This window comes from Oratosquilla oratoria, chromosome 33 (assembly GCF_046742065.1).
Source record: "Oratosquilla oratoria isolate Oo_2021 chromosome 33, ASM4674206v1, whole genome shotgun sequence".
Taxonomy (NCBI): domain Eukaryota; kingdom Metazoa; phylum Arthropoda; class Malacostraca; order Stomatopoda; family Squillidae; genus Oratosquilla; species Oratosquilla oratoria.
In genome coordinates, this window is record NC_134809.1 from 39171562 (window position 1) to 39182973 (window position 11412).

An 11412-nucleotide genomic window follows, 5' to 3' on the forward strand; every position below is an offset into this window, starting at 1 on the left:
AGTAATCACCAGGTTGATAATAGGTGGTGAAGTCTTTGAAGAAGCCTCAGCTCAGGTAGAAATAATAAATTAAAGTTTCCAATCTTCACAAAGGATTTTTTTTTTTATATAGAAAAGTGAGGGGAGTACAAAAATAGAATATGTAAATGTAAAGAGAGGAGTGCTCAATCTCCTGGGATTATTGGATGTGACAAAAGCTTCAGGACCTGACGGAATCTCAAACTGAATACTTAAAGAATGTAGAGAACAACTAGTGGACAAGATTCACAGTCTTATTACATGTTCATTGAAGGAAGGCATTTTGCCACTTGATTGGAAAAGGGCAAACGTGGTGCCAATCCACAAGGGTGGATATAATGAGACACCATTAAATCATAGGCCGGTTTCAGTGACCACCACAATAGTGAAATTATGTGAAAAGATTGTGAAAGATCAATGGACCAAATGTCTTGAAAAGATGAATATTCTGACAGACAGTCAGTTTGGTTTCAGATCTGGAAGGTCGTGTGTGTCGAGCTTTTTAAGTGTTTACTCTAGCGTGATTGATGCGCTGCAAGAGAGGGGTTGATGGACTATGTGTACCTGGACCTAGAGAAGGCATTTTATAAAGTACTTCACAGCTGACTTATGTTGAAATTGGAGCACGTTGGAGTACTGAGAGGCAAACTACTAGAATGGATTAGATATTTTTGAAGGAAAGATACATGGGGACAGTAGTAAAGGATAAGATGTCAAGATGGAGAGCAGTAACGAGCGGAGTTCCACAAGGTTCAGTGTTTGCACCAATAATGTTTTTTGTCATCAATGACATGATGGAAGGAACAACAATCTATGCCAACATTTACAGATGACGGAAAAATCATGAAGAGTGAACATTCTGGACAGTAGTCTATTGCAGAAAGATCTAGACCCTATTTTTGCATGGAGCCAAGAATAACAAATTAAGTTCAATACAGAAAGTATATGCATATACAAAGTACTGGAAATGGGCAATAGTGGCAAAATACCATCCATAAACTGTTACTTGGGAAGTGAACCCATTACAAAAGCAAAATATGAGAAAGATTTGGGAGTCTTGATAAAAGACAACCTGTCACCTCACAGACATATCAGTAGGATTGTGGGGAAAACATACGGACTACTGCAGAATATTAAGGTAGCGTTTCACTCTATGGATGGATGGATTATGAGAAAACTCATCGAAACCCTGATCTGTCTAAGACTGGAATACGCGTCAATAGTATGGTCCCCACACAGAGTGAAGGATGTAAGATTGACAGAATACAAAGGGTAGTAACCAAACTGGTCCCCAGCCTGGCAAATAAACCATATGAGGAAAGGCAATGGGTCTGCCAACTTTGAAAGGTCACTAAATGGTACAGATTTCATTGACAGAAGAGAACTGGGCTTACAGGTCAAGGGAGCAAATTAAAAAATATCACTTGTCTAAAGGATGTGTAGAAATACAGTTTTCCGTATAGATGGATATTTGGAATAGCTTAATAAATGATATAGCCCAAACTCAAACAATACACGAGTTCAAATCTAGATATGATAATTGGATATCAAAGCCACAGATTAAGCTGGAACTGTACATTTATTTGTGGCTAGAAATGATATAAATTAAAGAATAGACAACCTAACGAGAATTGTTCCTTTCCTGTACACTACATCTAGGTAAATGCAGTTAGGTAAACACACACACACACACACAACCATGCTGATTCCTTGTATGGATACCCAAAAACTGACCACAAGGTCTTCAATATTCGCAGCCGGCGGTGACGGTGGCAACTCATTACGGTAACGGTTGCCTCTGAACGCCGTGATGACCGGCTCCTGGCGCCATCCCCACCTCCACTCCCCCGTCCCTAATGGAGCAGCCACATCACACCCGACTCCAACTGGCTGAGGTAACATATTGGTACACAACACAGGCCCACATAACTTGTGCACTTGTGTGTGTGTGTGTGTGTGTGTGTGTGTGTGTGTGTGTGTGTGTGTGTGTGTGTGTGTGTGTGTGTGTGTGTGTGTGTGTGTGTGTGTGTGTGAGCGTGTGTGTGTGTGTGTGTGTGTGTGTGTGTGTGTGTGTGTGTGTGTGTGTGAGCGTGTGTGTGCGTACACGTGTGAGCGTGTGTGTGTAATTTACCATGGTCTTGGATCACGTGTTGGACTCGTGATCGACAGCTATTACCCTCCCGGGTGAGAGTTCGGAGTTCTTATGTGACTGATCTATGGGTAACGGCTCGCAGCGCAGCGATACTGAAATGATTTCAGTCTTGGACGGGATTCGAGCTCGGACCGCTGGAGTAGCTTTTGCGAGCGCTACCACTGACCTGTCGAGCCGTGTGTGCTTGTGTGTGCGTGTATGTGTGTGTGTGTCTGCGTGCGTGTGTATGTACCTGTGTATTTACCCAATTGTATTTACTTGTAGTGCACACGAAAGGAGCAACAGTCGTTGGCTTCCGTCTCCTGATCTCTTTAGCATACCTTGCCTCATATTCGCGTACAACTTAATCTATATTTTTGATTTCCAATTATTATATTTAGATTTGAACTCTTGTATTGTTTGAGCTTGGGCTATATCACTTCCTAAGCGATTCCAAGTATTTATACATCTATATGGAAAACTGTATTTCTTCACATTCTTTAGATATGTGGTCCTTCTTAATTTGCTCCCATTGCCATAACAACGTCGACACTGTACAAATTCAAACTAGGCTGACCACCTTATGAGTCGATACCCTTAAAAAAAAAAGAAAAAAAAAGAAAAAAAAAACATGGCTTCGTAATCCCCTCCCTCTTTACTACCGAGTTCTCTTCTGTCAATGCAATCTATCCCCTTTAGCGACCTGTATAAGTGTGTGTGTGTGATTCACCCTTGTCTTGGATCACGTGTTGGACTCGAAATCGACAGTTATTTCCCTCCCGGAAGAGACCTCAGAGCTCGTAGGACCGATTTATGGGTAATACTGTGACCTTACACGAACACACACATCCAACTCCCCGCCGAGAGTTGAAGTAACAACCCGCAGCGCTACTGAAATTATTTCAGCCCTGGGCGGGATTCAAACCCGGACCGCCGTAGTGGCAGCCGGGAACTCTACCAACTGCGCCACGAGTTGTATTTACCTAGTATTTTAAGGGAAGGGTAGCTATGCTAATGGTGTCCCGTCTTCATATCTCATTTTATCTATACTGTTTTTAAATTTGTGTATCGTTTTTGCACACACCATATTTTCATTTAACTTGTTCTAAACGTTTATTACCCTGTGGGGGAAGCTGTTCTTTTTCAGGTCTCTTCTATAACTGTCTCTCTTGATTTTCTTTCCGTGTCCTCTTGTATCTCAACTATCCCATTTTATTAGATCCTCTCTAGCAAGTTTCTATGCCTTTTATGATTCTATAAATAGCTGTCAAGTCTCCTCTCTCTCTTCTATGCTCTAATGTCTGTAGCTCAAGTTTTGCTAGTCTCTCTTCATGTGATAGTTCTGAGAGCGTTGGTGCCAATTTCGTAATTGCTCTTTGTATTCTTCAAGTTTTGTTATACATTTTTTTGTACTTGGTGACCACGTCGTCGCTGCATACTCCAATCTTGGTCTTATCAAAGTGACTAGTATTTTCTTCACCATTTCTTCGTCCAGGTATATAAATGCCACATTGATTGTTTTTATCAAATTATAAGTTTCTCAATTTTTTTTTTTTATATGTTTCTCAGGGGACATATAATTTTCTACTTTTTAATTTCTTCCTCTCCCAATATATATGATCCCACTTTTTTGCTTCTTCCAAATTCCATTATACTAAACTTCTTAATATTGAATTCCATCTCCCACTTTCTACTCAATTCCCATACTATATTAAAATCACTCTGCAGCGACTCAATCTTCTACAGTGTTCACTTTTTACAACAATTTTGCATCGCCCGCAAAGCTCATATAACTTTCAATTCCTTTATCCATATCATTAATATATATATATATATATATACATATATATATATATATATATAAAACATTATTGGGGCCAGAACTGTTCCTTGTGGAACTCCACTAATCACTTCATCCCAATTAGAGTGTTTGTCTCTTATCACCACTCTCATTTTTCCTTCATGCAAAAAGTCTTTCATCCACTTCAGCAGTTTGCCCTACATTCCTCCTGCAGTTTCCAATTTCTTTAGCAATTTTTTATGTGGCACCATATCAAGAGCTTTTTTCAGGTCTAGAAATGCACAATCAGCCCATCCATCTCTTTCTTGTATTACATCTATTAGCCTTGAATAGAAACACATTAAGTTTGTGACGCATGATCGTCCTTGTCTAAATCCAAATTGCCTTGGATTTAGTACGCTGTTTTTTTTTTGTTTTTGTTTTTTCAAATGCCTTACCCATCTAATTTTGATCATTCTTTCACAAATTTTAGCTATCGTACTTGTAAGAGAGACCGGTCTATAGTTAGTAGGGTCTTCCTTGTTTCCCCCTTTACATATTGGTACTATATTTGCTCTTTTCCAATCTTCTGGAACTTTTCCTTCTTTCAATGAACTGCTTATTAGACTTTGTATTTTGTCTGTTAGTTCATTCCTGCATTTTCTCAAAATCTAGTTTGCCATTTCATCTAGTCCATGCGATTTTCTGACATCGAGATTACTCAAGTGATTCATTATTTCATTCATTGTTCTATTTCATAGGGGGGACTTTCTCCTCCCACTCGATATCTCTTAAGTTGTATGTTCTCCCTCGTAAACACCGATTTAAAATGCTTGTTCATAATTTCTGTCATTTCTATTTCCTCTGTGTATTCAACTCCTCCTTGTCGTAGTTTTTCTAATTCTTGCTTGTTTTTTAGTTTGTTTACAAATCTGTAAAATAGTTTTGGTTGATCTTTACATTTTTCTATGACATTTTTTCATATTTTCTCTTTTCTTCTCTGCACACTTGTACATATTGATTTCTATAACTAGTATATATTTTCAATTTTTCAGGTCTTTTGTCTTTTTTTTTTCATTTTATCCAAGCTTTATCTCTTTTGTCTTTTAACTCCCTACATCTTTTGTTGTACCAACACTTTACATATCCTTTTTCTTGTTTTTGTCTTGGAACATACTTTTCCACTCCTTTATAAATTTTTGTCAAAATATTCCATTTCTTTTCTACTGTTGTTTTCTCCTTGTGTAACCTTCCCCAGTGTGCTTTTAGAAAGAATGATCTTATTCTATCAAAATTTGTTTTTCTATACATCAATCTTCCCTTTCTATATTGTTCATTTTTTTCATGTATTTTTCCTCAGTTCCAGTTCAATCAATATGTGGTCACTTTTACTTATTGGTGTCTTATATTCAATCTTGTCCACTATTTCGGGTTCTGGTGTGATTATTAGGTCTAGTCTCGATGGTTCTTCCTCATTTCTATACCTAGTATTCTCTTGTATCTATTGCGTCATTTTATGTTCTATAATCATATCAAGTAGTACAATTCCATAGGTCGTCTCCACTCTTCACTGTCATCTCTTCCCAGCAGATTTCTTTGCATTTAAAGTCACTCATTATAACTATTCTTCCTTTATCTTATTTAGTGCTATCCTTGTGTCTTCTAACATATTTTTGTGTTCTGTCTCTTCCCATGAAGCCGTTTTAGGAGGCACATAATTTACCACAAACTTCCTGCTCTTCCCATCCCTGTCTTCCACTTCCATCATAATCATCTCCATTCTTTCCATATGTGACATTCCTCACATTTATATCCTTCTTAGTCAGGAACATAACTCCAACCCTCTCTGTTTCTAATCCAATAATCATATGCACCATGTCCTACACTGTTGGATGGTAGTGGACCTTTCAATTTTGTCTCTACAATTCCCATTATGTTCGATTCTTTTTCCCTCAGGTAATCATTCAGTTCGTTCAAGTCTGTTATTAAGCTATCTGTATTTGTATAAGATACTTTTAATTTTCTGCTACTTCTATCGTGTTTTCTGTTTCCCTTCCATTTTTCTTTGCTATGAACCATTTCCTCACTTTCATATCCACTATTCTCCAATAGAATTTCTCTTTGTCCGACTCTGTTCTTTTCTCGTTTTTTCTTAGCTTCTAGTCTTTTTGTTTCTCATCCTCTTTATTCATTTCCCTTTTTATCCATACCTATTTATACTGATCACTTTTTGCTCGTTTCCCTGTTTTTGCTAAGATATTCTCTGTTGCCGTTTGTGACCTGAATCTAACCTTAATTGGTCTGGTCTTATCTGTATTGTATTTCCCTATTCTATATATTTCTTCAATTTCTTTCCCTGTTCTTGTTCATCCTCTTGAACTACTTTTAATATCTTGTTTACCTTTTCCTTCTCTTTTACTCTTGTAGTCCTATTTGGATTATGCTTCTCTTCTACCTCTAATATAAATATACATTTCTTTTTGTCTGCTAAGTCTTTATATTCTTTCATCTGCTGTCATTATATCTCTTAATTCAATTTTGTTGTTCTCTTGGACTTTTCTCCAACCCTGTACCGCTTTATATTGTGTTATCTATATTTCTAATTTCAGTGCCTTTACTGATATTTTCGACTTCACCTGCGTCGTCTGCAGCCCTTTTGTTGACATTCCTTCTGGCGTCCGGGGGAGCCCGTTCGTCTCCTTCCCCCTTACCTTCCCACTACACCACGAGCTTTCCCCTTCCCTACTAATACAACAAAGATACTCCCTCGTCGTTGAGATCGGCGAAATTTGAAGTTTTCCTGGAGTTCCAAACTTCGCTGTCACTTCGACCGTCGTGTGTGGGATTCACCATGAGGTATGTGTGTGTGTGTTCATGACCATTTGATCTACTACCATTTCGTCTACTGTAAAATTCCCATTTAGCTTACTCCCATTTGGTCCACTCCCAATTTGGCCTATTGTTCCATTTCGTCTACTTGTTTATTTTAAAAATGAGGTAAACAAGATAATATCTATATCAAGTGATATTTGTATGACACGTTTTAATACTATATTTGCAACATCAACAATGACTAGTCATAAACAACAAAGATAAAAATTCAAATTGTTGGCATGCAGTGTGAAAGTGTATCTAATTATTGAATATTATCTTTAGCTATAAGGGCAAGGAGGATAAGTAAAAAAAATCCATTATATCTTAGACTGTCGAATGCCTACTGAAGATTTTCTGGTGTCATTGTCCTACTTGTGTGGCTTGTAATGTGTAAATTTTGTAAATGTGTAAATTCAGTAAATGTTTACAGTATCCACATACAGCCGTTTGAATTGTTAATGTGTATTTTTTTTTTTTTTTCTAATATCTCTTTTACTGTCAACTGTCAATTCCAGTATCTAGAGTAGACAAAGTGGGAGATCAGTAGTAGAAGAAATGGAAAAGGTGGTGATAATACGAGTTGACGATTTAGGAATAGACGAAATGGGAGTAGACAAAATGTGAAGTTACTGCACTTGCGTGTTTACCTAATTGTAGTATGCAGGAAAGGAGTAATGATTGTGGATTCTGTCTCCTACTCTCCAATTGTTCATATCTAGCTTATTCATGTATATATTCGCCTAATTATTGAAGCAGCCTTGCTGTGGATGTGCTGAGTCTTGCGACACTGCTTCTGACCCAGGGCAGTGGACAGGATGCAGGGATGCATCATCCATGAGGTGCCAAGATGAAAGGAAGGGAGGAGGGTGGAGGGGAGTAGAATATGTAGGGGATGGAATGGTTGGGAGTGGTCTCTATGATTTTTTCTTTTTGCTTATGCCCCCCCAACCACCACCACCTCCCAGTTAACCTCACAGCAATTAATATCTCTAAGAACTAAATTGTTACTTCCCACTTCTGACTCCATTCCCAGACCCTCTTCAGATCTCTCTGTAGTGAGTCACAGTCCATTTCAGTACTCACTTAAACAGTTTTGCATCATCTGTAAACAAGCTCATGTAACATTCCACACCTTCATTCATGTCATTCACATGTATAACAAACATTATTGGAGCCAATACTGATCCTTGTGGAACTCCACTACTTACCTCTTCCCAAGTGGAACTCTTTATCTCTGAGCACTACCCTCATTTGTCTTCCATGCAAAAAGTCCTCCATCCATTTCAATAGTTTATCTTGTATCTCCTATAGTTTCCAGTTTTCTTAGTAATTCTTTGTGATGGACTATATCAAAAGCTTTTTGTTGATCTAGGAATGCACAATCAGCCCATCCGTTCCTTTATTTTATTATGTCTAGTAGTTTCGAGTAAAAACAGATCAAATTCGTGGTACATGATCTTCCCGGTCTAAATCCGAATTGTCTTGGATTAGTATATTATTCTCCTCCAGATGTTTTATCCATCTACTTTTTATAACATTTTCACAAATTTTAGCTGCCGTGCTTGTAAGTGAAACCGGTCTGTAATTTGTTGAGTCTTCCTTATTTCCTCCTTTATAAATTGTATAATATCAGCATTTTTTCAGTCTTTTGGTATTTTTCCTTCTTTGAGTGAGCAACTTATTATGTTATATATTCTATTAGTTCTTCTTTACCTTCTTTTAATATTCAATTTGTTATTCCAAGTTTTTCGATTTCTTGACATCAAGGTTCATTATTTGATCCATTATTTCTTTCTGTGTTACTATCATTTTACTCATGGGGGGTGGGGGTCACTTATCTTCCTTCGTTTCAAGGTTGCATTTTTCTCTAGTGAAAAAAGACTCGAGGTGTTTGCTCATGACTTCAGCCACTTCTATATCTTCGGTGTATTCCGTATTCCCTTGGCATAGTTTCACTATTACCTGTTTATTTTTTTAGATTACCATTTACATATCTGTAGAATAATTTTGGCTGATCTTTACATTTTTCTATTATGTCTTTTTATAGTTTCTTATTTCTTTCCTGTGTGTTTTTACACATTTGTTTCTTTAATATATATTTGCCACCTTTTAGGTCTTTTCTCCATTTTTTCCAAGCTTTCTCCCTTCTGTCTTTTGCTTCACTGCACCTTCTATTAAACCAGCACTTGATATACACCTTTTCCTGTTTTTGCTTTGTGTGTGTGTGTGTGTAAGAACATACAAATGGAGGAGACTGCAAATGTCTCTAAGGCCCACACTAGGCAAGTCCATGTCCATCACCACCTATCATTCCTATCCATAAAGTTATCTAACATTTTCTTAAAATAACCAATAGTTTCAGCACTCACTACGTGATTACTAAATCTATATCATTCATTAACCACCCTATTGGTAAAGCAGTTCTTGCCTATTTCCTTCTTAAATCTAAATCTGTCCAATTTCAATATATTATTGAGTTCTGCCCTGCTGTTTTCATGTGATGACTTTGTGTCAACCTTGTTAAAGCCCTTGGCCCACTTGAAAACCTTTGGTGGATCATACAGCACTCTTCATCTTTCTAGAGTGTAAGTTAAGGTGCCTAAGCCTGTCTTCATGTGGTGAATTTCTAATCCCTTGTAACATGTTGGTAATTTTCATCATAAATTGGGGCCATGTGCCAGGGAATACGCTTCTTCACTCACACGCCAGTGTGTAATGGTGTACTTGAAATATTGTATAATTATTATTGTACACTTTACATATGTTGTAAGAACCAAGTGTTCTGCTCGCTCGCTCGAGTTTTCTTGTGCTAAATTGTTGGCGTCTCTGAGTGGGCAGTTGCTATCGCGCCTTCCAAGTGTACGCACATTTTTATCTGTTGTGCTAATTAATATTTACAAATTCGATCTTGTTTCATTAGCCACCCCCTATACAAGTGCTGGTCCCTAGGGTCTCTCCAAACAAACTCTGATACAGACACCCTTCCCACTACAAGCAGCTCTCGACAAGTTCAATCAACTTGCCCCAGCCATGAATTTTGTGGGCGTCCCCTTCGTCCCTTCCATTGAGGGGTTGTCTCTTGTAGAGACAATGCTGCGAGTAGGATCAACATCAGGGAAATGTGCCACATGCCCATATATCCGGAGTTGATGTTCACGAATCATGCTGGTAGTAACTGGCCTAGAATGAGTCTCACAGTACAGTCTCAGGTTTGCTATGAATTCATTCCAGTGATTCTCCAAAGGTACTTAGTATCAAAGACACTGAGATGCCTCTTCAAGTCAGCATTCAATGTCCATGTCTCACAGCCGTACAAGGCATGGAGCACAAGTGATTTGAAGATTCAACTCTAGTCCTCCTGCATGAATAACAACAAGGTCATATACTCTGTTTGAGCGAGTCCATAACACCATGGGCAATACCAATCATTTCGAAGTACCTCCTGACAAGACCAACCAGTGTTATTCACTACACTATCACCTGCGTAGAGCCGGTGGCCAGGGCTGGTTGCCGCCGTTTGGCCCCCTACTCTTGGGGTTGGGGACCCAGCACTTCTAAGCTACCAGAAGAGGCTGGATGACCGCATTGTGAATAGCTGCCCAGGATGTAACACTTCACCCCATACCATACAACACATAATGGAAGACTGCATTATACACAATCATGCACGCAAACAACACAACATACACTCAATAAAGGATTTGTGGGAAAACCCAGTTTCGGCTGTGGCATTCTTTGGGGAGACGGGACTGCTCGGACAGACAGTCTAGGGAACAACAACAACAACTACACTATCAAGATAAAGCTTTCCAAGACAATGTCCTCACCAAATGCAATTAATAATAATAATAATAATGATAATAATAGTCATAATAATAACATTAATAATAATACATACATAAACCAAAGGCCCTCTTTACAAAGGAGGTAGCTAAAAAACACTCAATCCCCCACATACTTCACTCCAATTCACCCCCTCCCTCCCTCTTATCTTGGATCCTCCTGGATGAAGGGTCATCCCTGCATCTTGCCCACTGTCCTGGGTCAGAAGCAGTGTCACAAGATACAGCACATCCACAGCAAGGCTGCTTCATTTAATTGGCAACACCCCTTCTTCGTTCCCTCATGCAAAAAACAGAGAAGATGGGGGAGAAATTCCTTTGGGCTGCATTAAAATATCATTCGCATATACTCCCTCACCATCTCCCCCACTCCCTTTCATACATGACTGCATTATCCATACACATTCTCCATTCACCTCTATCTTCTCCCTTCATTCCTCAACAGACATTCCACTCTTTCCCAATGCCCCTTTTACCCCATCCATCTCATCCTTGGTTGCCCCCTCATGTTCCCTCCTTCCATCTCTGCCTTCTACACCTTTCATTAATTTTTCTTCATTCATTCTTTCCATGTGTCCAAACCATCCCAATACTCTTTCATCAACCCTATCTCCCAACTTCCTCTCCACCCCCATTCTCCTTCGTACCTACCTCCTACCTACCTCATGTCTCACTCTATCCAGCCTAGTAACCCCTAATAATGATAACAATAATAATAATGATAATTATAATGATTATAATAATAATAATGACAAAAATAAGTAAAG